This window comes from Oryctolagus cuniculus, chromosome 7 (genome assembly GCF_051225735.1).
Source record: "Oryctolagus cuniculus isolate XC-2025 breed Fujian yellow rabbit chromosome 7, ASM5122573v1, whole genome shotgun sequence".
Classification (NCBI taxonomy): domain Eukaryota; kingdom Metazoa; phylum Chordata; class Mammalia; order Lagomorpha; family Leporidae; genus Oryctolagus; species Oryctolagus cuniculus.
This window is the reverse complement of record NC_142873.1, coordinates 37,431,683-37,454,772: the sequence shown is the minus strand read 5'-3', so window position 1 is coordinate 37,454,772 and position 23,090 is coordinate 37,431,683. Positions and strand designations below refer to the sequence as shown.

Below are 23,090 nucleotides of genomic sequence, written 5' to 3'. Positions count from 1 at the left end.
AATCAATTTATGTTATCCTATTCTTGTTTTATATGTGTGTTTATTTTATAATCTTTTGAATAATTTTTTGAAACAGACAAGTTGTTAAGTAAAAATACATGAGGGGGCTTTTAAAAGTTCATAGATTATGGAACAGTATGCCTGGATTTCAATTTTGTGGCACCAAAATAAACTTCTCTTTTAATTCCATTTTCCTTGGACTTTTTCAGGTACCCTCATAGAGACTTTTCATGGGTACTTAACATTCGTGGAATTCAGTGACTGTACTTCTTAAGTCACATGTTTAAAACTTGCATGCTAAGTTGATGTGTGCATAAATACATTGTTTTTCAGAATCTGAGCGTTCTTTGATAACATTTTTTATAAGTGCTCCTTGTGAAATTTTTTTTTGTTCTACTTAATACTATTGGTTTAACTCTGTAATTAACAACAATTGTTCCTAGGTGGTTACATTTAACTGAAAAGTGATCTCTGTTAAATATAAGAGTGGGAATAAGAAAGATGGATAGTTTTATTACGGAAGACAATGATTTTTATGTTTAATATGGGAAGTCTGTGATACTGAGTAGATGTTGAGAATTACTGTTACAGACAGACAGACAATGGTGTTATAGACAGACAAACAGACAAGGGAATAAGTAGGGGAAGAAGAGTAATGAGAATCTTTTTTTTAAAAAAATATTTATTTATTTGAAAGAGTTACACAGAGAGAGAGAGAGAGAGATGGAAGGAGGGAGGGAGTCTTCCATCCTCTGGTTCATTTCCCATTTGGCCACAATAGCCGGAGCTGTGCCGATCTGAAACCAAGAGCCAGGAGCTTCCTCTGGGTCTTCCCACCAGGTGCAGGGGTCCAAGGACTTGGGCCATCTTCTACTGCTTTCCCAGGCCATATCAGAGGGTGGGATCGGAAGTGGAGCAGCCAGGACTTGAACCGGCGCTATTATGGGATGCCGGCACTGCAGGCGGTGGCTTTACCTGCTACGCCACAGCACTGGCCCCAGTAATGAGAATCTTAGGAAACTCCCCAGTGGGTGTCAGAAAGCTAATTACTTGAACCATCACTGCTGTCTCCCAGGGTCTGCATCAAAAGGAAGCTGAACTCAGGAGCCAGAGCCAAGCATGAAACCCTGGTACTCTGAGAAGGGATATGAGTATCTTAATTGTTAGGCCATTGCCCATTGTTTGGGTTTCTTTATGGAGGCTTCGTTATGAAGACATGGCTGATTAAACCATTGGCATTGGTGTTTGAACTCAGTCTCTAGTCTCTTTCCCTTCCCTGGAGTTTGGAGGATGAGGCTGAAATTTCCTAGTCACTAATAGCATGGCTTATTCTTCTGGCAGTCACACTGCAAGAGTTATTTCATTGGCATCAACTCAGATATGGTTGGCAGGGCTTATGAATAATAAAAGATGCTCCTTTTAATGATTATCACTCAGGAAATGACAAGGGTTTTAGGAACTCTGTGTCATGTACCTGGGAACAGACACCAAATATGTATTTCTTATTATATCACAGAATATCAGCCATATTCTTGAGCCAACATAGAAGGAACTAACTTTGTTAGTAAAATAATGGGAGGCTTTATGCAGCATCTTTTTGGTTTCTGACACAGGAAGTGGGGATGGGTTAGGGGAGACATCTTGTGGAAGCCCTAATAAGTCAAAAGAAATTTGGAGGAAAAAACTGGAACATAAAAATTTTAAGTGAATGAATGATCTTTACACCTGCTGAGATGGAGGAGGGTTTGTGCTGATGGATCTCATTTCCATGGTAGATTGGTCCATTATGAAAGGAAGAAATAATGCTTCCCATTTTATGAAGAAATACTGTGTTCAATAAATACTTAAACCAACAGTACAAAAGGATAATTAAGAATCAGAGGAAGTCTAAATACCTGAACATCCTGAGGATCATCCAGCTAAGATGGCTCTTTCTCTGTGTGAGGCTTCAGGAGCAGAAAACCAAAAAGTAGTGAAAATATTAGGAACTATTGAAATTAAAATTAAAAAACACATTAAAGGACTTAAACTGAGAGAAGCAACAAAGAGAAGAACTGGCAGGAATACAGAAGTATCTTAACATGTTGGATTGTCTCCAGACACCAAGAACGAAATAGGGAAGAACTGGCTGTGAAATCCTTTTTTTTTTTTTTTTTAAGATTTATTTATTTATTTATTTGAAGGACAAATAATAGGGAGAAACACACACACACACACACAGATCTTCCATTTGCTGGTTTACTCTCCAGATGGCTGGGCCAGGCTGAAGTCAAGAGAGAAGAACTCCATCTAGATTTCCCATGTGAGTTGCAAGTGTACATGAGCAATCACCTGCTGCCTTCTCAGGCTCATCAACAGGGAGCTGGATTGGAAACCATATGGAATGCTGGCAACAAGTGGTGGCTTACCCTGCGGTGCCACAGTGCTGGCCCCTTTCATTTTTTATTTTTTAATATTTATTTGAAAGGCAGAGTGACAGAGTGTGAAACTCCTTAAATAAAATAAAATAATGTAAAAAAATCATTTCCCAAACTAATGTAAAAAAATCCAATAACTATTTTTTCTAGACAAAATTTGGCATCAATAGTGAAATATCAAAGCCTAGTGAATCACAATGATTTGAGAGACTGAAACTTGTCTGAAATGTAGGGAATCAAGATGTTCTATCATGTTCCATCATCCAGAAGTGTTTCTTGCTTGGCCCCATCCTTTGCAGTCTCTTTACTACAAGACTGAGATCTGTGGTCTGAGAGTCTTCAAGAGAAACAGGAACTTCTCAGTTGAGTTTTATTAGAACCCCCAGGAGCTATTTAGTGAGTAACTTCCACATCTATGATTTTGTTGTCTAGAAACCCTAAGCAAGCTTTATTAAAATGTTTTAATTGTGCAGAAACTGTATAGATTTAAAAAAAAAGTTAATGAATTCTATCTGACCTTTTATCAATTACCATAAAATTGTTTAGCCAGATAATTAAAAATTGAATTAGAGATTTCTAAAGCATTTTTTGATTTAGGAACCTAAGTTCTATTCCCTCCCCCTCTCCCTCCCTCCCTCTCTTCCTTTCTCTCTCTCTCTCTTTCTTTCTTGATTTATTTGAAAGTCAGAGTTACAAAGAGAGAGAGAGGAGAAGGGAGAGAGAAAGGTCTTCCATTCACTGGTTCACTCCCCAAATGGCTGCAACAGTTGGAGCTGTGCTGATCTGAAGCCAGGAGCCAGGAGCTTCTGTTGTGTCTCCCTGAGTGGGTATAGGGGCCCAAGCACTTGGGCCATCCTCTTCTGCCTTCCCAGGTGCAGCAGCAGGGAGCTGGATTGAAGTGGAGCAGCCCAGACTTGAACCAGCACTCATATGGAATGCTGGCACTGCAGGCCAGGGCTTTAACTTGCTGCTCCGCAGTGCTAGCCCCAAGAACCTAAGTTCTTATAGGATAGATCACATTACCTTAGTGAAGTTATTAATGTTTCATTAATTTTTAGTTGTTACTGAATAAAGTAGATCTGATAATTGTGGCACACAAAAGCAATGTATGAGGCCTGTCTTCTGAGGAGAAAGTAGGAGACAGAAGAATATGACTCATCCGCCTCCCCAGTTGGAAGTCTGGGGAAAGTTTTATGGATTAGGTAGGAGAAAGCTGGCGTGTGGAAACGCTAGCAAGGCAAGTTGATTAGAGGAGCTTGGAATCAGGCCAGCATGGTGAAGATGGGCTTTTAATTCCAGATTTCCTTGTTTAGCCAACCTCTCACTTCTGCAAGGACACTGATATATTTAAGTTCCGGCTGCGCTCTGGTTTCCTTCTCAATCAGTTAGATTTTCCTTCTTCTGCGCATGCCTAGTATTAATCACTTTTTCATCACTACAACTAAAATACATGAGAGGAACTTCTCAGAAAGGAAGAAGGATCATTTGGGCTTATAGTTTTAGAGGTTCACAGTCCAAGATTGTGCAGCCTTTCTTGTCTCTGCTTTGCAAACAAAATATTAAAGAAAATAAAAACTTTAATCTCATGACTCAATTGGAGAAAAAGTAAGGACTTCTCAGAGGCCAGAAACTTAAGATAACATGAATTTGTTAAATCAAAACTCTTGATACTGAGGGCTTTCTGAAACAAGAGTTCACTGAACTGTCACAGATGCTACCCAGAAAGGGACCAGGTCCTGGGACAGACCTTCACAGCTACCAGTAACATGGCTAAATAGCAGTTGGAAAATTGTTTGCTACACCTAGAGGTCAGAACGTTTTTGTCATGAAATTTTGGAGAAGGAAAGCATAGCTAATTTACTTTAGTCCTGGATTGGCTATAGCTAAGACAGGTGGGCTGCCGTGGAAGGGGGAAAGTTTTGGCATAGGAGTGCATTCCATAAGGAGAAGTAATTGTTCTAGATTGGTTAGGGTTGTAAACAGGATGCAGTGGTGTCTAAGAGCTCATGGTGGGATCCGAGTTAAAGTTTGAACATACATTCAGGAATGTGAACAGTCTTGTTGTTTTCAGCCTGTGGCTGTTAACTGGTTAACCTCTCCCATCCCTCTTCCCCCTCATCTTCTGGCCCTTGTAATTAAATTAGGACCTCTCAGAATTGTTTTTCTATCAAGTCTGTAATGGTAGGCTGGCATTGGAAGTGGTGCTTGTTCTGGATTTATTTTCTGATTTTTGTGGCCCAGAGTCTGGGAACGGGAAGGAAAGCTCTAGACAAAAACGGTGGAAAGTCACAGCTGAGGCCCCACTTCTCCCACCCCTCAAAAGCTGGAATTTCCTGAGAATGACATTCTTGGTTGCTAAAAGAGGAAAAAATAAGTAGTTTGCCATACCACACAAGAAGATTGTGGTTATGTATCTGTCTTGATTTTGGCTGTTGGGTAGAAGTAGAAAAAGGAAAAAAAATCTTTCCTGATAATTCTTGACCACAAGCTCCTAGCTCGTGCAGATTTGAGCCTGAATTGATAGTACTGTTGTAACTGCCTCCCGACTACACACACACACAAACCAAAACAAGACAGAAATGTAGTACAAGCAGCTCCGTGTACCTCTAGACTCTTGCAGAAGTAAATTCATATCTTTCTCAGAGGAAGCCTTTTTAAACATTATTCCTAAAAAAAAATTGCCACAGATAGAGATCCAATTAAACATGAATACACATCTCTAGCCCTTCAGAAATCATTAAACATACTGGGAAACAAGCCACTATTAACATTAGCAGGAGGAAATAAACTGAAGAATCAGACAGAGAGACTATAGATATTCGAATTGCCAGATATAAAATATAAAATAAATTTGTATCAAAGATAATTAAGATATAGCAAAGGAGCAAAAGACTTACTGGAAGTGACCAAGACATAATCCCTAGAAATATTCTAATTAGTAATTTATGATTAGGAAAGCAATGATCAGGTTAAAACAAAAAATAGGCACATTTGAAGGAAGAAATAGTGAACGAGAGGATGGATCTGAAGTAATTATACAGAATATAACAGAGACCAAGAGGTAAAAAACATGAGAGATGTTAAGAGACATGATATATACTTCCATAACCACCAAAGTAACATTGCCATTAATGAGACTTATCAACAACTTATATTTCCTGATGTGATGTGTTTCTATCAGTTCTGTGCTATTCTTGTCAAAAAATGCATAGTCTGAATTTTATCATGAAGAAACATCAGTGGAGGACGTTCTACAAAGTAAATAACCTGTAATCTTAAAAACATCGGGCTGGCGCCGTGGCTCAATAGGTTAATCCTCCGCCTAGCGGCGCCGGCACACCAGGTTCTAGTCCCAGTTGGGGCGCTGGATTCTGTCCCAGTTGCCCCTCTTCCAGGCCAGCCCTCTGCTATGGCCTGGGAGTGCAGTGGAGGATGGCCCAAGTGCTTGGGCCCTGCACCCCATGGGAGACCAGGAGAAGCACCTGGCTCCTGCCATCGGATCAGCGCCGTGCGCCGGCCGCAGCGCACCAACCGCGGCGGCCATTGGAGGGTGAACCAACCGCAAAAGGAAGACCTTTCTCTCTGTCTCTCTCTCTCACTGTCCACTCTGCCTGTCAAAAAAAAAAAAAAAAAAAAAAAAAAAAAAAAAATCAAGAACTAAGCCTAGAAGTCTTTACCTAGTAAGATCAGCATCATGAAAACCAAGGAAAGGCTGTGGAACTCCCTGTGATTTGAGAAGGCTAAGGAGACATGGATAAGTGCATATAATGTCTGCTTTTGGGGCTGGCGTGGTGGCTAGCAGGTAAAGCTGCTGCCAGCAGAGGCGGCATCTCATATGGGCACTGGTTCGAGTCCTGGCTGCTCCACTTCTGATCCATCTCTCTGCTGTGGCCTGGGAAAGCAGTAGAAGATGGCCCAAGTCTTTGGGTCCCTGCACCCATGTGGGAGACCTGAAAGAAGCTCCTGGCTCTTCGCTTCGGATTGGTGTAGCTTCAACCATTGTGGCCAATTGGGGAGTGAACCAGCAGATGAAGACCTCTCTCTCTCTCTCTCTCTCTCTCTGTCTCTATCTCTCTCTGTCTGCCTCTGCCTCTCTGTAACTCTTCCTTTCAAATAAATAAATAAATAAATAAATCTTAAAAAAATATTGTCTGCTTTTCTGGTCTGTTTTCCTGTACCACCAAAATGAATTAGTAGGACAGTTGGTGAAATATGAGGGACTGTAGAGTAGTTAATAAGATATATAGCTCAATGTTAATTTTCTGCTTTTGCTTACTGTACAACTATTATTTGAAATGTGCAGATTTGGGGGAGCTGGAGAGAGATCACATAAAACCTCCGTGCTATTAGTGCCGCTCTTTTGTATGTTCAAAAGTATTTCATAAAAAGAAATTTAAACTTTTCAAACCAAAACAAATATATTGAAAGAGAGTGATACAGGTGGGTAGAATAGACAGACAAGGTCCAGCATACATCAAAATAGAATTCCAGAAGGAGCTAGAACAGACAATGAGAATAAAGGTTCTATTGAAGAGATAGTAAGCTGAGAATTTACTAGAATTGATGAAAGACAATAATCCTCTGATCTGGCAGACTTGAGATAAATAAAGAAGTCCAGAGGGAAAAAACATAAGAAAAATTAGATAAGCAAACAGACATCCACAAAAGCAACAAAGAAGTCTTAAAAACAACTAATGAGAAGGCAGATTACCTATCAAAGAATTCCTGTTAAACTGTTAACAGTATATGAATCTTGATGTGAATGGAATGGGAGAGGGAGCGGGAGATGGGAGGGGTATGAGTGGGAGGGAAATTATTGGGGGGGGGATGCCATTGTAATCCATTAACTGTACTTTGAAAATTTATATTTACTAAATAAAAAATTAAAAAAAAAACCAAAGAACAGTATATTGTAGACCAGCAATTGGCAGAAAGATATCCTCAAAGTTTTGAGGGAAAGAACTCAACCTGAGTCCATACCTAATAAAACTATCTTTCACATGTAAGAGTCTCATGAGGCTATCCGAAGACAAGTTAAAATTGGAGTTTACCATTAACAGACCCTCATTAATAAGATTTCTGAAGAATGCAGCTCAGAATAAAGGAAAATGACTTCAAAAGGTTTGAGATGTAAAAATGAATAGCCAACGCTAATCAAAATAATGAATGTGTGTGAAGCTTTTAAAAAGGTTGATCCAAAACATTACAATGCCTAGTTTGTAAGGTTCAAACAAATTACAATGGAAGAAATCTCTGGACAGTAAATTGGGGATGATACTGAAATTAAAAATCTCTAAGTTTCTATTCTTTTTTTGGGAGATAGATAAAAATATTGTGTTTAGATTTGTTGAATGAAATTTAACATTTTACAGTTTTGGGATCACCTCTAACAATATAATTAAAATGGATTATTTTAAAATCTAGTAGAGGAAAAAGCAGGAATGGTATGGGAGACTTAGTCCCAAGGAAGCCATGAAAAGAGGCAAAACTAGATTATGAAAACACATACTATTGTAGAAATGAAACTACAGTATTTTCAATAATCAGAATCAGTGGAAATGGACTGAACTCTGCATTAAAAGGGAAACATTGTCATTCTGTGATATTTACAAGAGAAACACCTAAAAACGCAAGGCTGTAGAAAAGTTGAAAGTCAAAGGGTGAAGAAAGCAAACAGTAGCCAAAAAAAAAAAAAAAAAAAAAAGCTGGAGTTGCTCTGCTAATATCAAACAAATATAGTTAAGAAGAAATATAGTTCGTTAGGCATGGCTACTACATATTAAAACATTTACCAGTCCAGCTCTCTGCTGTGGCCCGGGAGTGCAGTGGAGGATGGCTCAAATGCTTGGGCCCTGCACCCGTATGGCAGACCAAGAGGAAGCACCTGGCTCCTGGCTTCGGATCAGCGTGCCGGCCGCAGCGTGCTGGCCATAGTGGCCTTTTGGGGGGTGAACCAACGGAAAAGGAAGACCTTTCTCTCTTTCTCTCTCTCTCTCTCACTTTCTAACTCTGCCTGTAAAAAAAAAATAAAAAAAAAATAAAAAAAAAAAACAAAACATTTAGTTCACCAGAATGATATCATTCTAAGTAAGTGTATTCCTAAAAATATAGCTGAGAAAAGCAATGAAATTTGGGGGAAGAATGATATTCCACTGCTACGATGGAAAATTTTAGGATATTTCTCAGTGATTGATAGGCTACATAGATAAGAAATTCTGCAAAGATACAGAGAAGTTAAATATTCTCATGATAAAGTTATGTGTAATGGCCATGTATAAACACTGCGTCTAGCAACACAAAGTTTTTCAACCATATATGGATATGTTAAAAAATTAATCTTGTATGAGTCATAAAGTCTCCACAAATTTCAAAGACTAACATGCATATTATATTCATTAACAGTCCAATTAAGATAGAAATCAATAATTAATGGCAATAACTCCTATACTAATTAAGTGCAATGCTCAATAATCTATCAAAGAAGTCTAAATGAAATAATTACTGAATAGTAATGAAAATGTTATTTATTAGATCTTATAGGATGAACCATATCAGTGTTTCAATAAACCAAATTACAAAAGAATATAGTACAAAGGTCAAACTAGACAAATGATACAAAATAAATATTTTTGTGGCAGAGCTATTTTTTTAATTTTTAATATAATAATTTAAAATAATTTTTAATTTGAGTAGGAGAGAGAGAGACAGAGAGAAAGGTCTTCCTTCCGTTGGTTCACCCCCGAATATGAAGCCAGGAGCCAGGTGCTTCTTCCTGGTCTCCCACGCAGGTGCAGGAGCCCAAGCACTTGGGCCATCCTCCACTGCCTTCCCGGGCCACAGTAGAGAGCTGGACTGGAAGAGGAGCAGCCGGGACTAGAACCTGGCACCCATTTGGGATGCCAACGCTGTATGTGGAGGATTAGCCAAGTGAGCCACGGCGCCAGCCCCTGTGGCGGAGCTATTTTTTTAAAACAGGAGATTATTATGACATTCAAAAGTGGCATGAGCAAGTTTAACTCTTTCCTAGGCTGGGCTATGTGTTTCTTCTCAGTGCTTCCAAATGATCTTGTTTACATATCATAGCACTTATTTTACTAGTTATCTGCTAGTATATCTGTCTTTGCTAGTAGAGACTTTAGGTATTTGTTTGTTATTATTGTTTTTGAGGATAGAAGCTCTACATTGTTCCTCTTCTTTTTCTTCTGTCCTCAGCACCTAGCATAATGTATATAGTATGTGGTAAGCACTCAAAAATTGTTGTAGTGAATTGCTAAGCTGGGTTTATTAGTCTGACAAGTAGAGAAGGGCGTCCAGGTAGAGGAAAAAACATTTTTTAAAAATTCTTATTTATGGGGCCAACATTGTGGCATAATAGGTTAGGCCTCTGCCTGTTACCTAGAGTTTTTTCACAGACTACCTAGAGTGGACTAGCTCCTTGAGCCCTGTGCTAACATCTAGATGCTTTCTTTACCATCCATAAAACATGAATGAAGTCAGAAAAATCAAGTCTGGTCAGTCTGATGACTACTTAGTCAGTCACATTACCTTTGACAAAACCCTCTTACTTCAGATGTCTCTTACATTTAAGTGGTTTCAGGAAATGTTTCTTAAGGTTTAATTATGTATGGCAAGTGTGTGCATTATTTATTTTTAAACTTGGGTTCATGCTGATAAGGCACAAAAGTTCAATTCTACAATGTGATATCAGACTGCCCTATTTACCCAGCGTCCCCCTAATGCCTCAAACTCTAAAACCTCTTGTTATGCTTCTCCATTTTTTTGCTGAAAGGTCCCTCATCTCCTTTAAGAGTTATTTATTTATTTATTTAAAAGGCAGAGCAGCAGAGAGAGAGAGGGAGAAAAAAAAAGGGATTGATCTCCCATCACTGGTTCGTTCCGCAAATGGCCACAACAATCAAGTCTGGGCCAAGCTGACCCAGGAAACAGAAACTCCAACCCCATCTACCACATGGTAGCAGGTGGCTAAGTACTTAGACCATATTCCAATGCCTTCCCAGACACATTTTCAGAAGGCTGGATCAGGAACAGAACAGCTTGGACTCAAACTGGTACTCTGAAATGGGATGCCGGTGTCCCAGGGAGCAGCTTAACAATTGAGCCGCAACATTGGCCCTGAGTGCCATCATTTTATACTTTAATAATGGGTCTAATCATATTGTTATAGTCTCTGTTTTCTTAGGAGAGCTGTTTAGGACATGATTGTACATACACAGAAGGAACTCAAAGCTGGAACTAGATCATACAACCTGGGGCTTAATGGTTTTGATAACAGTTTGGGTATCCCTCAAAAGGCCTGTGTGTTGAGGGTTTGATAGCCATGTTAATATAAGTAATATGTTAAATAAGTAATAAATTAATTTAAATTATTATTAAAATAGTAAAAATAATAAAGAGCTAAAGACAGGGAGAGGAACAGACATAGAGAGAGGTCTTCCACCCACTGGTTCACTCTCCAAATGGCTGCAACAGCTAGGGCTGGGCCGGGGCCCAAGCACATAGGCCATCTTCCACTGCTCTCCTGGGTACATTAGCAGGGAACTGATCAGAAGTGGAGCAGAAGGGACTCTAACTGGCACCCATATGGGATGCTGGCACTACATATGGCTTTACCCACTGCACCACAGCACCAGACCTATGAGTAGAGGGAATAATCTGAGTAAATATATTCAGGAATGAAAGGGAATGGCTTTTATCTGCCATAGGAGCCAGTTAGGGATGGCTAGAACTCACTGGCTTTTAGAATGTGTTTGACTCTTTGTAGATATTTACAAATACTTGATGGATGCTGGTTGGATGACTGCTGAAGGAATGAATGCTTGAATGTGTATAAGCCTAGAATGAATGGTAGGCAATGTAAGTGTTAGCCTTGAAAATGTAGGCTGTGGCCAGGTCATATTCATATGGGGCATTTTGTTCCCTACAACAGGCAGAAGGCATGAAGCAATAGCTAAAGTGAGGTAGTCTTATGTAAGTACTAAATAATTGAGTGTATGCTGTGAGAGTTGTACTCAGTAGGGGAAGATAGATGGAGACAGTTATTGTAAGGAAGTGCTTCACAGAGGAGAGTAAAATTAAAGCTATATGAAGAATAATGAGAGAGAACGTGCTAAAGGAAGTGACATAGGGTATTAACCAAGATAAATAAAGAGTTGACAAACTTTATTTCCTGACCCACAGCCTTTTTTGTTGCCTAAAAAGAAAAAATTGAAAAGACAAAAGAAATCTTTTCATATCGTGGGGTCTTAGATAATTGATTAGATTTTCTTTTTCTGGCTATGCATTTTGTAAGATACCTTAGCTTTCATAGCTATTCTCTTTATCTCATTACTACTAGTTTCTACATTACAAACATAGTTTCTTCTAATCCTTCAAATACATGTTGAAGTTGGAAAGGGCATGGTACGAATGGTTAACAAATTTAATGTTTATGAAGTTGAGATAGAGATGTTTTTTAGCAGGGAAGTGACTTAATTTTTAGAATCTTAGAACACTTAAAGAAGTGTTCAAATATCATCAGACTTGATATTGTTCATGGTTTTCATCACTGCTCTATGCTGATGTTTGCTGTTTGATATATACATTTGTTTTTGTTTTTGCTTTCAGTTTAAACCTCAAGACCATTTTAGCATCAGGCAAGTTTATCTCCCCCTACCTATCAATCTTTGGTGTGAATCTCAGACTTGTGGAGATATTACTGTGATGCTAACACAAAGAAAAGCGGATGGTGTATTAGTCAGCTTTCTGTTACTATAGCCAGTCCCTGAGAGAAGCTACATAAGAAGAAAAGAGGTTTGTTTTGGCTCACAGTCTTGGAGGTTCACAGCCCAAGACGGGACTGGCCCCAGTGGTTCTGCAGTCTGGTGAGGCTGAGGAATGGCATGGAGGCAAATGTGTGAGGGAATGGGGCATGGAGAGCCAGGAAGCTGAAAGAGCAACTGGATCTGACTCAGGCTTTTATAACTGCTTGCAAGAACTTCCTCTCAGGAAGGTTGGTTCTGTCAATCCACGACACTTGTGCTTAACCATGTATATGAGTTTGGTAGCCATATCCTATTCAAACCATAGCTGATGGAGGAGGAGAAATGAGCAGTATTCATTTTAGACACTTGTAAAAATATTTCCTGATGAAGGAAAACTGAATTAATTTAACCAAAGAGGGGGAAATTAGGGAAGAGAATAGGAAAATAGATTATTTTGATAGAAAGAAAAGAATTTCCAACAGGTTCTGTTAACAACAAAGTTTAAGAAGCAACAAGTTGTGCTAAAAATACATCCTTTTCAGAACTGAGTAATGAAGAACTAGTTGGAGAAACATTCTTAAACATTGCTTGCAGTCCATTATTTGCGCTTTGTTGTGTTCTGAACTTTGTTGGCTAATGCGTCAAGGTATGGGCTGCAGTTTTTTATCAGAAAAGTATGATGTTTTGCAAATTTTCTTTGCCTCTCTACAGTTTTGGGTGATTTTTTTTTGCTAACTCTCTCAACTTAACCAAATTAGTAGTTCTCTCAATGAGTGATGTTCAGCCTTAACTGTATATCATAATCACTATGGAATCTTAAGAAGATTGCTAACTGAGTCCTATGTAAGACCTATGGAATCTGGTAGGATGAGTCTGTGGCATTTGTTTTCTAAATAAAGCATTTTAACCAGGTGATTTTGAAATATGTCCAGGGTTGAAAATGATAGTATGTGGTTTTATATTTCTCTCTTTCTATACATTAGTTCCTGTGGAAATTGTAGCACTAAAAGCACCTATTTATTAAATTAGATGATTATGTATATTAGAAAAATTTTCTTAAATCTCTAGAAAGACACCTTGCATTTTTGGGTTTGTGTTAGATACTTGAGGGAATTTGTAGATGTCTGTTTTGAACAGAGTAAGAGCCACAGCACAACCCTATGACAGGAACTTTTCCTGCCAGAGACTGTAGTCAATTGATTGCTTTGCAGTCTTTTCCTCTTTCTAGTTTATAGGTCACCATAGTCATCCTCCTTTTCTGCGCATAATAAATCAGCATCCCAGTGAGGTTTTAAATATGTTTGGTCTTAAGAGGATTAACAACTGTTTGAAATTGACAGTTTGAATTGACAGTTGTTTTTCTTTGTTCTGGGTTGGGGGCTATGCTTTTACTGGATCTAGAATCTTTTTTTTTTTTTTTTTTTTTTTTTTAGTTTGAGACATCAAACTAGAATGAGAAAGAGTAACTCATACTACTAAAGGGACAGCTACTCTGTGGTTTTCTTATGAGACCATGCTTTAAGGAAAAGGTGACCACAGGGCATATGGCATTGAAGTTGAGTTGTCTGGAACTGTTTAGAAATAAAATGTCTCTATTCCAGCATTCTCTAAGTTTGTGAGCTTTTCATTATTTTTACAGAAAGAATTCTAGCTTCTTATCCTGAGATGAGCTTGTCCCCAAATCTGGTTCCAATTTTTTTTTTCTATTCATTGTTGAGCACATTTTGCTGTATGATATCACTTTTGGCTGTAGGTTAAAAGTTATTGTATAACTTAAATGTCAGAACTCAAATCACCAAGTGTACATGATTTTGTTCAGCCCGATTTTTAAATGAAATCTAATTCCAGTTCTTGGCTAAAAGTATTTTCCACATTTATCAAAGTGACAATAAACTGAAGAAATGGAATACATCTAAGTACCAGGTGTTATTGAATCTGGGATTGCAAAAGGGTAGCAGAGCCAAGGACAGTCCTTTCCCCAGATAATCTAATTTATTCATGTTTGTAAAAAAAAAAATTGTGCAAAACAGTTGTTTCACTTTTCTTGTAGCTTCAGTTTTCATTTGTTAAAAAAAATGGCTTAGAGACTCAAGTGCAGAACTGTGTTTTGCAGGCGTGAAAAATGCCATTGATGCTCTTTAGTTTTGGCTTTCAAGTGAATTGTATGTAAGAGAGGTTTATAAGGAGTTGCCCGGTGGTTTTATCATGTATCACTTGGCTGCCTTTTCCCCCAGACTTCAGTTGAAATCAGAAACCCACCTCCCTTCCTGACTTCCTTCTTTACCTTGAGTGGATCGCTGTATGTTGCTTTCAAAGATGAAGGGAGATATTGTAGTAACTTCTGCTGCTTTCAGCCCTGTGAGAGGGGGTCACTGAGAAACTAGGTCAGATGAGAACACTACTGTCAGAGTTTTCTTTGAGTGCTTGGATGTTTTCTTCAGACCACATGTTTTAGTTAATATAAAACAAGGCCCAGTAGGTGATTTGTCTGTAATAGCTTTACTCAATCACCATTTTCAGTACTTAGTATATTCAAGTGGAAATGTGAGCTCCGCAAAACATACCTAAGAAAGGAGTAGACAGCTTAACTTTGTAGAAAGTGAAGGTCTGGTCAATTGTTAAATCAACAATAGGAATCACTATGCACTTGTTCCCCATGTAGGAGCTCTGTCGTTAATGTGTTGTGCTATGAGAATTAACAGTAAAACTAGTCTTCAAACAGTACTTTATACTTTGTGTGTGTGTGGGTGCAAACTGTTGAAATCTTTACTTACATAGAGTTGATCTTCTGTATATAAAGATAATTAAAAATGAATCTTACTGAAGAATAGGATGGGAGAGGGAGTAGGAGGTGGGATGGTTTGGGGGTGGGAGGGCAGGTATGGGGGAAAGAACTGCTATAAATCAAAATTTGTACTTATGAATTTTCTATTTAGTAAATAAAAGCTTTCTATAAAAAAAAAGAAAGTAAAAGTCTGGCCTAATATTAAGGTAGAGTAAGATAACTTTGAAACTTCTGAGTATATAAAAGTATATAAGTAATTATCATATATTGCCTAGGCTTTGAAGCAGTTTGTCAGTAATGTCCCCTTTCCCTCCGGATTTGAATTGTTTTGTCATTTTACTAAATACTTAAAAACTTATTTTAAGGATTATTCTACAGATTGTTCTTAATTGAGAATGTCAGTATAAGCTGTGGGTGTGTGCTGTACGTGTAGACTTTTTGGGACCTGTGTGATTTGAACATGAATCAGCATTAATAACTATGTTCACAGCCAATGTAACACGATCTGTGACCTCCAAGGAGTTACAATTAGGGAATGCACAGATAATCTATGTATCTCCCTTAGCTTTCTTTTTTGGTCCTTTAACCAGAATTCTCAGTAAAGCAGCATTATTCGTTTTCATTTTTCCTTTGGCTTAGAAAATGAGACATAAATGGAAATGAGGCAGTTGGAAGAAGATAATTAGTTCTAGAATAACCCAATTGGCTATATGTTGATACCATCTGTGCTTTGCTGGTAAAGCTACCTACATTTTCTCTGTTCACTGTATTAACCATTATTCAGCAAACTTTTTTTTTTAATTATTTATTTGAAAGAGTTACACAGAGAGAGGAGAGGCAGTGAGAGAGAGGTCTTCCATCCGATGGTTCACTCCCCAATTGGCCACAACAGCCAGAGCTGCGCCAATCCGAAGCCAGGAGCCAGGAGCTTCTTCCAGGTCTCCCATGAGGGTGCAGGGACCCAAGGACTTAGGCCATCCTCCACTGCTTTTCCAGGCCATAGCAGAGAGCTGGATAGGAAGTGGAGCAGCCGGGTCTCGAATGGGATGCCGGCACTTCAGGCCAGGGTATTAAGCCGCTGCACCACAGCGCCGGCCCCATCATCAAACTTTTTTTTAGAAAAGAAAATTTTATTTGGCTTAATCTTTTTTTCCCAAAGAAACCTTTTATTTAATGAGTACAAATTTCATAAGTACAAATTTAAGAATATAGTGATTCTTCCCACCATATATTTCCATTCCACTCCCAACCCTCCTTCTCCCTCTCCCATTCCCAGTCCAATTCTCCATTAAGATTTATTTTCAATTAACTTTATACACAGAAGACCAACTCTATACTAAGTAAAGATTTCAACAATTTGCACACACATACACACACACAGAGAACAAGTTTTACAGTTAATTCTCGTAATACAACTCATTGAGGACAGAAGTCCTGCATGGGAAGTAAGTGCACAGTGACTCCTGTTGTTAATTTTTTTTTTTTTTTTTTTTTTTTTTTGACAGGCAGAGTGGACAGTGAGAGAGAGAGACAGAGAGAAAGGTCTTCCTTTGCCGTTGGTTCACCCTCCAATGGCCGCCGCGGCCAGCGCGCTGCGGCCGGCGCACCGCGCTGATCCGATGGTAGGAGCCAGGAGCCAGGTGCTTTTCCTGGTCTCCCATGGGGTGCAGGGCCCAAGCACCTGGGCCATCCTCCACTGCACTCCCTGGCCACAGCAGAGAGCTGGCCTGGAAGAGGGGCAACCGGGACAGAATCCGGCGCCCCAACCGGGACTAGAACCTGGTGTGCCGGCGCCGCTAGGCGGAGGATTAGCCTAGTGAGCTGCGGCGCCGGCCTCCTGTTGTTAATTTAACAATTAACACTCTTATGTATGACGTCAGTGATCACCCGGGGCTCTTGACAGGAGCTCCCAAGGCTATGGAAGCCTATTGAATCCACAGTCTCCGTCAGTATTTAAACAAGGCCATAAGCAAAGTGGAAGTTCTCTCCTCCCTTCAGAGAAAAGTACATCCTTCTTTGATGGCTACTTCTTTCCACTGTCAAACAAGTTCCAGACTAAGAGATTGTATGAATTAATTCGTTTATTCCTCCTAGCACCATGAAGTAGATATTCTTCATTCCTTTTTTACAGGTGAGTAAACTGAAGACACAGCTAATAGGTAGCAGAGCTCCTCTGGAGCTTTGACTTCATCTCTGATAGAGCAACAGCCACTCAGGCAGAGAAAAAGAAGTTGGCATGTGCAGGTAGAGGAGTTAGGACTGTATGCAGTAACATGCTTCTAGAGTTAGGGATGGGCTACGAAAGGGTAAAGTACTTGTTTGATGAATTGGCCGGACTGATCTGAGTGTGAAGGAAAGAGAGAGTATGCTCAGATCTACAGCCATGGTTTTTGACAGCTGGAATGATCAGAGGGTGCCTTTCTCAGGTGAGAGATATCCAAAGTGTTTTTTGCGCACAAACTTCTTATATTAAACCTTGACTCTCTGGCATCTGAAATCTACCAACTGTAGTGTTCACTTACTGATGCTGTACAGCACACCACTCTGAAACCTGAAGGCTTCAATCAACAGTGATCATTACATTGCTAAAAATCCTCTTTTTCGCTTCTCTGGAGTGTTAGGCAGGGGTGGCTTGGCTTGGAGGACTCACTTTCATAAGAGATCACTCACATGGCTAGCAGGTTGGTGCTGGCTTTCAGCAGGGAACTGAATGAAGGCTACAGGCCAGGGTCCTGGGTATTTCTTCATTTGGGCCTCTCCAAGCTGCTTGGGCTTCCTCAGTGAATAGTGCCTGGGTTCTAAGTACTGGCATTACCTGTTGGAATGGTGCTTGCATTCTAATTGTTTCTTGAATGAGTGAAAGCTTCTCAGATTGTTTTCTTGCTCGTTTTGGAAAATATTCACCGTGGAGTGCATGTTTCTTCCCGGGGTACGGTAACTCTTGGCTCTAAGAATTTCTATTTGGAGGTTTTTTTTTTTTTTTTTTTTTTTTTTTTTTTTTTTTTTTTTTTTTTTTATCTTTGCTTGAAGATCTAGTTCTTTTTCCTTCATTTTTGTGCCTAGTAAACTACTGCTCATTACTACTGTGAAAATCATCTGTGAACCATTCAACAAACAGAAGAAAACTTTTATAAAATGTGGAGAGCTCCCTTGAGAACTCCTTGTCTTTTCCTACTTCAGTCTCATTTGCAATGAAAATTAACATAATATCCTGTTCCTGGTTCTGGGAATGGTGTAATAGTGAGCTCATGACCTGCCACTTTTGAGTTATAACATAATTTCCCTAAAATAAATATATACCTTTTTTCTCTTGACAAGAGGCATAATGGTACAGAAAGTTCATTCATTTATTTTCTTTAAAGACTGACTCTTATTAACAAGGCACTATGTTAGAACAAAAGAGAGACTTCTGTACCCCTTAGATTACGTCCTAATGAGAAGAGACAATAGACAATGCATAAAATGATAGTCGCAAATTCTTTAAACAAAGGGATAAACTATAGGAGGGTGAATGGTTTTACAAATGTGCAGACGGAGGTTGGGGCTGTAGTTCAAACAGTGATTATTGTGAAGCAGATGTTTGAGCCAATGCTGAAAGGCGATGAGAGGGTTGGCAGAGAATTCTTGGCAGAGGGAGCAGCCATGTCAACGGTCTTCAGGTGGAAGTGTGCCTTGCGTGTTCAAGGAAAAGCAAGGAGTCTGTATGGCTGGGGCTAAAGTAAGTAAGGGGAAGAGTAGTAGAAAATGATTCCAAAGGGACAAGATAGAGGGAGGGACTGAATGAAGTAAGGCTTTGTTACTTACCATGATAGAAATGGAGAACCATCTGAAGGTTTGAGTAGAGGAGTAATGTAATTTGACTCAGTTTTTTTAAAAATATTAATTTATTTATTCGAAAGGCAGAGATAGAGATCTTCCATCTGCTGGTTCACTCCCCAAATGGTCCCAATGGCCAGGGCTGGGCCAGGCTGAAGCCAGGAGCCAGGAGCTTCTTTTGGGTCTCCCACATAGTTGCAGGGGCCCAAGAACTTGGGCCATCATCCCGGGTGCATCAGCAGAGAGCTGGATCAGAAGTGGAGCAGCCAGGACTTGAACTGGCATCCGTATAGGATGCTGGCACTGCAGATGGAGACTTAACCTTTTATGCCACGTTGCCGGCCACAAACCCAGATTTTTAAAGGGTCACTCTAGTTGTTGTGCTGTGAATACTTTGAATCTGGCAGACAGAAAGACAAGCTGTGTTATTAATTGCTCTGGGTCATCTTTGGCTTTTATGAAACCTATTTCCCATCTATCGTCTCATATGTTTCTGAGAGAAATATTGTGAAATATTTGTGGGTTGTTTTTTTTTTCATTTTACATATGAGGAATTGGAAGGGGCTATCTGGTGGGGCATCTCAAAGCACATCTTGAATCCAGTTCTCTTGTCTCCCAGTTTTGTGCTGTTTCTGGGATTCCACATTAAAAAATGAAGATATTGGGGCCAGCACAGTGGTTAAGCCAAGGCTTGCTGTGCTGGCATCCCATATGGGCGACAGAGTCCTGGTTGTTCCACTTCCAATCCGGCTCCCTGCTAATGTGCCTGGGAAAGCCGTGGATGATAGTCCAAGTCCTTGGGCTTCTGTACCCACATGGGAGAACTGGAAGAAGCTCCTGGTTGCTGAGTTCAGCCTTGCTCAGTGCTGGTTGTTGTGGTCCTTTGGGTAGTGAATCAGTAGGTTGAAGATTCTCTCTCTCTCTCTTTCTCTTTCTCTCTCTGCCTTTGTCTCTCCTTCTCTTTCTAACTATGCCTTTCAAATAAATAAATCTTAAAAAAAATACTGGTGGTCTGCATGTTCCTTGCAGTGTATAGACTTTAGGTTTTCATGTGTGGTTCCCAGAGTCACAGGGCAGTAGCAGCATATGGTTGCTTTTGTGGCTGAGAAACACCACAGTTGTTACCTGCTGAGATGGCTTGAATTTAAAATTGACCTACGTGTACCATAAGAAATTAGGTTTGCAAGGGAGCAAAAGAGATTTGCAGATGTGTCATTTTTTGTTCAACTACTTGGTATGAGATTGGGTATCTAAAATCCTATCTTAAGGATTATGTGGCTTCATAAATAATCTAAAACAGTTGCTGGTTTTTAGGATTTCATAAGTGAAAAAGTAACAGTTCTTAAAATACTTCTTCTAGACTTTTGCAGAAATTGAAATCATTTGTGTTTTATTAATCCATGCTTTTCAGGCATAACATAAGCAAGGTTTATTGGTGTAATGATTATCATGTGGCTTAAAACTATTGTGACTGTTGTGGAATAGCATGTTTCTGATCATGGAGACATAGATCTTAGGGACTTCTTATTTTCTTAGTATTTATTTAAGTTTGACTAGATTGCTTTATTATGAACTCAAAACAGTCACAGAATGCACATTACTCTTATTGTGACTGAATCATATTGTTACATTCTTGGAATTTAATTTTTTCAAAACTAACAGAAAGGAAACTTGGATATCTCAAAAACACTCATGCCAAGACTCTTAAAGTTCATATCAACAATAATTTTCTCATATCCTTTTGTACATTTGGCCATTAAAATGACTGTGAAATTCCTTTCTTATTTGTAGTGTCACAATGGAACTAAGACAGTCATAAATTCTGGCAGTAAAATATTATTCTTACACATTTTTCAGATATTAATACAGATAAGGAAAATATAAATCTGCAGTCATTCAGATGATTACAATTAGATTCTATAGATCATTTCATATATTTCAAGAATGAGTGTAGCTTTTTTTTTTTTTAGTTATATTGGATAGGCAACTTGACTGTAATTTAACTTAAGAGAATTGTTTTTCATGTATTGGACATTTGAATTTTCTCTTTTGAAAAATACCTGTTCAAGTCCTTTGCCTATTTCATAACTGGATTGTCTGTTTTGTTGTTGTTGAGTTTCTTGAGCTCTCTGTAGATTCTGATATCAGTCCTTTATCAGTTTCATAGTTTGCAAATATTTTCTCCCACTCTATCAGTTGCCTCTTCATTTTGCTAAGTGTTTCCTTTCCAGTGCAGAAGCTTCTCAGTTTGATATAATCCCATTTGTCTATTTTGACTTTGCCTATGCTTCTGGGGTCTTTTTCAAGCAGTCTTTGCCTATGCCAATGCCTTGCAGAGTTTCCTCAATGTTCTCCTCTAGTAATTTGGTGCTATCAGGTCATAGATATAGATTCTTGATCCATTTTGAGTTGATTTTTATATAAGGTGTAAAGTTAGGATTCTTGTTTCATACTTCTGCATGTGGAGATCCAATTTTCCTAGCACCATTTGTTGAAGAGACTATCCTTTCTCCAGAGATTGATTTTAGTTCCTTTGTCAAAGATTAATTGGTTGCAGATGCATGGATTGATTTCTAAAGTTTCTATTCAGCTCAGTTATTCTACATGTCTATTTTTTTTTTTTTTGGCCAGTACCAGGCTGTTTTGATTTTTTAAAAAGATTTATTTATTTATTTGAAAGAGTTACACAGAGAGAGAAAGAGAGGGAGAGAGGGAGAGAAAGAGGTCTTCCATTAGCTGGTTCACTCCCCAATTGGCTGCAACAGACAGTGCTGTGCTGATCTGAAGCTAGGAGCCAGGAGCTTCCTCTGGGTCTTCCCATGTGGATGCAAGGACCGAAGGACTTGGGCCATCTTTTACTGCTTTCCCAGGCAATGGCAGATAGCTGGATTGGAAGTGGAGCGGCTGGGACTTGAACCAGCACCCATATGGGATGCCGGCACTGCAGGCAGCAGCTTTACCTGCTACACCACAGTGCCGGCCTCACCATTTTAATTGTTAAGTGCCCTGTAGTATGTCTTGAAATCTAGTATTATGATGCCTCTAGCCTTGTTTTTGTTGTATAAATTGTTTTAGCTATTTGGGGTCTCTTGTGTTTCCATGTGAATTTTAGCAAGTTTTTTCTAGATCAGAGAAGAATATCATTGATATTTTGATAGGGATCACATTGAATCTGTAAATTGCTTTCTGTATTATGGATGTTTTAATAATATAATTCTTGCAATCCATGAAGATAGAAATTTTTTTCCCATTTTTAGGTAACTTTTTCTTTTTTTAAAAAAAGATTTATTTATTTATTTGAAAGAGTTACACAGAGAGAGGAGAGACAGAGAGAGAGAGAGAGAGGTCTTCCATCCAATGGTTCATTCCCCAATTGGCTGCAACGCTGGTACTGCACCAATCCGAACCAGGAGCCCAGAGCTTCTTCCGGGTCTCCCATGTGGGTGCGGGGGCCCAAGCACATGGCCATATTCTGCTGCTTTCCCAGGCCGAAGCAGAGAGCTGGATTGGAAGTGGAGCAGCTGGGACTAGAACTGGCATCCCATATGGGTGCCATGGCATTAACCTGCTGTGCCACAACACCGGCCCCATTGGGTATCTTTTTCTCTTTCTTTCTTTAATGTTTTGTGATTTTCATCATAGAGATCTTTAAATTCCTTTGTTAAATGTATTCCAGGGCATTTAATTTTTTTCTGTAGCTATTGTGAATTGGATCGATCTTAGAAGTTCCTTCTCAGCAATGGCATTATCTGCGTATACAAAGGATGCTGGCTTTTATGTGTTCATTTTATATCCTGCTACTCTAGCAAACACTTTGATGAATTCCAATAGTTGGTTAGTGGAGTCTTTGGTTCCCCTGTATATAGAATCATGTCATCTGCAAATTGGAATAGTTTGACTTCCTCCTTTCCAATTTGTATCCCTTTCATTTCTTTTTCCTGCTTAGTGGCTCTGGCTAAAACTTCCAGGACTATATTGAATAGCAATGGTGAAAGTAGGCATCCTTGTCTGGTTCTTGATCTTCGTGGAAATGCTTCCCACTTCTTCCCACTCAGTAGGATGCTGGCCATAGGTTTGTCCCTGTTGTTGGGCACATGCATAAGAGCTGACACAGCTACTACTGAAGTCACAATGGTGCCCTCTCCCAGCTGGTTGCTGGGTGCCGTTGTGGGGTAAAGAGGAGAGAGAAATTTCCCTTTTTTTCCCCACTGTGTTAGTCTGTATCCTGTCCCCCTTGGGCTCCAGGTCAAACTCAAAAGACAGTTGTTCTCTGCCAGGCTTTCCCTCCAGTTATTTCGCCAGTGGCAGGGG

The 23,090-nt window shown here is 39.3% G+C and overlaps 1 protein-coding gene across 3 annotated transcripts in view; it reads left to right on the top strand.

Moving 5' to 3' along the window:
• The window catches only part of ATF6 (activating transcription factor 6), a 221,715-nt gene that overhangs the window by 60,240 nt on the left and 138,385 nt on the right, over positions 1-23,090 (top strand). The gene's annotated exons all lie outside the window — the stretch shown is intronic.